The sequence below is a fragment of the Pterocles gutturalis genome, unplaced genomic scaffold, assembly GCF_000699245.1.
Source record: "Pterocles gutturalis isolate BGI_N339 unplaced genomic scaffold, ASM69924v1 scaffold12783, whole genome shotgun sequence".
Taxonomy (NCBI): Eukaryota; Metazoa; Chordata; class Aves; order Pterocliformes; family Pteroclidae; genus Pterocles; species Pterocles gutturalis.
The window spans coordinates 9838-11938 of record NW_010120592.1 but is presented as its reverse complement, the minus strand read 5'-3'; the positions used below and the strand labels follow the sequence as shown (position 1 = coordinate 11938).

Here is a 2101-nt window from a genome sequence, read left to right as displayed (position 1 = left end):
TATATCGAAAAATTTTAGAAATATATGTATGTGTGTGTGCATATATATATATATTTTAAATTTATCAGAATCAGAGGCGCAGTGCTAAGACTCCCGGACCCCCCTCCAACACCGCTGCCCCAGGTCTCCCTGGGCAGCCACAGCTGGAGAAACAACAACAACAAAAAAATCCCCAAACAACAACAAAAAAAACAAAAGGAAAATACCCCAAACTGCCAGTCCCGAGCTTTTCTTGCCACTTTCTCCTCGCTAAAATGAACCCCCCAAAATTCCCCCCCGTATTGCAGCACCGGTATCTCAGCTGATGCTCAGGAGCTGCACCATCTAATATCTTTTCGTACGAGCCCGGCTAGCTCAGTCGGTAGAGCATGAGACTCTTAATCTCAGGGTCGTGGGTTCGTGCCCCACGTTGGTTTAACTTTTCATTATTTTTATTTTAATAGTTGCTTCATGCGGTCTTTATTTTTTTTTTCAGGAAAACCCAAATCAGCTGGTCTCAGTGGAGTCCCAAGCAGAGAAAGACTCTAGGTTGGCTCGTTGTTGTATAAAATGTTCCTTTTTGGGGTCTTTCCTGCGGAGTTCATCCCGGGTTGACGCCAGTTCTGGGCTCTGGGGGTGTTTCTCTGCACAAAGGGAGACTGAAGGGTCTGAGAACCCACAGGATCACCCCACAGAACGAATGACTCCGTGTCCGGTCTCGCCGAGGAGCCGTGTTTGCCCAGGTGCGAGCAGAACCATTGTTCGCACCAAACAATATCCCCCGGCGGCTCCGAGGTCGTTCAGGTCCTGGGTCAACCCCAGCGTAAGAGAGGAATAAAGGCAGCGGGGACGCGTGGCCGGTGGATGCTCGGACCTTGGAAGGGGAAGCAGAGTCTGGTAAGGGACCCTCTTTCGGGGTTTTGTTTGGGGACTTTTCCACGTTTCGTGTCCGTTGGCACCATCCCAACGCATCCTCTTAAATCCCCCAGGGAAGAGCTTCTGCTTATTTGAACACCTTCATTTTTACCCTGATGAAATTGGGCATTTTGCTTAATCAGCAATAAATTTACGCTTTTTGGTGAGAAAAAGAATAGAAAGAAAATCATTTTTGCAGCCCGGCTAGCTCAGTCGGTAGAGCATGAGACTCTTAATCTCAGGGTCGTGGGTTCGAGCCCCACGTTGGGCGGATAAAATCCTTTCTTATTTTCTCCCCTTTATTTGCCCAAACCTGCCTGTTTCTGGGTACAAAAAAACTGTCGGTGCTGTGTCTAAGCAAGAGGTGGAAGCACCTGAGGAAATAAAGAGATGTGGGGGGGGATTTACTCAGAGATCATTTTCTTCACTTGGGGTTTTTTTTACCTCTACTTGGGAGGTTTCTGCCTTGAAAGCACGGATATGAAAATGAATAGAGCAGAAAGGCGGAATTTCCCATATTTTGGCTTTTGAAGGTGCTGGAAGATTGTCTAATCATTTGCTTCAAGTTTCTCTACTTGTTTTGCCCCAAAAGGGACATCACAAACATCTATATGATGAGGTTTTTTGTCTGACTGTGGTTGTTTTTTTTTTTTTTTCCCCCCTGCTAGAAGGCTGAGCACCAACAAAACTCATTACAGGAATTAATTAATTATCTGAGCCGTCCTCCTTCATAGGTCACCTTGGACTGAGGTGCAGCTGGGAGGTCAGGATCTGTCCCCTTTCCCAAGATGAAGGTGCTCTTCTTGGGGCTGACCCTTGCCCTGTGCGTCGGAGTCGGTAAGTGGAGGGCGGCAATTAAATGGGATTATAAATATATTTATAAATTAAATGGGATTTAAGAAAGGGCAGGATATGGACGTGTCTCGCCGAGCTTTTGATGTCTCCAGGGTGAGCTGGATGTCCTCTGCTCTGGGTCCGAGGTTAGCAGAGGGGAAGCCTCTGCAACCAGAGCCCCGAATTCACAGTTTCTTCTCCATCTCCTGCAGCTGAGACTCTTCAATGCAAAGTCTGCAAGTACAAGATCCCCTTCGTCGGGTGTTTCCGGGGAGCGAACGAAACCACTTGCGGGCGGAGGGAGAAATGTGCCATCATTAAAACCTCCCTGGGTACGTACTGGGGGGGTCAAACCCCTGTGTTCCCAGAATTT

General features: G+C 47.7%; 2 non-coding genes across 2 annotated transcripts; both read left to right on the top strand.

Moving 5' to 3' along the window:
- Positions 1 to 343: 343 nt before the first annotated feature.
- TRNAK-CUU lies at positions 344 to 416 on the top strand. The gene has a single exon. It is a non-coding gene; the product is annotated as a tRNA-Lys (tRNA).
- A 676-nt stretch (positions 417 to 1092) lies between these two features.
- Positions 1093 to 1165, top strand: TRNAK-CUU. The gene has a single exon. It is a non-coding gene; the product is annotated as a tRNA-Lys (tRNA).
- The last annotated feature ends 936 nt before the right edge of the window (positions 1166 to 2101 follow it).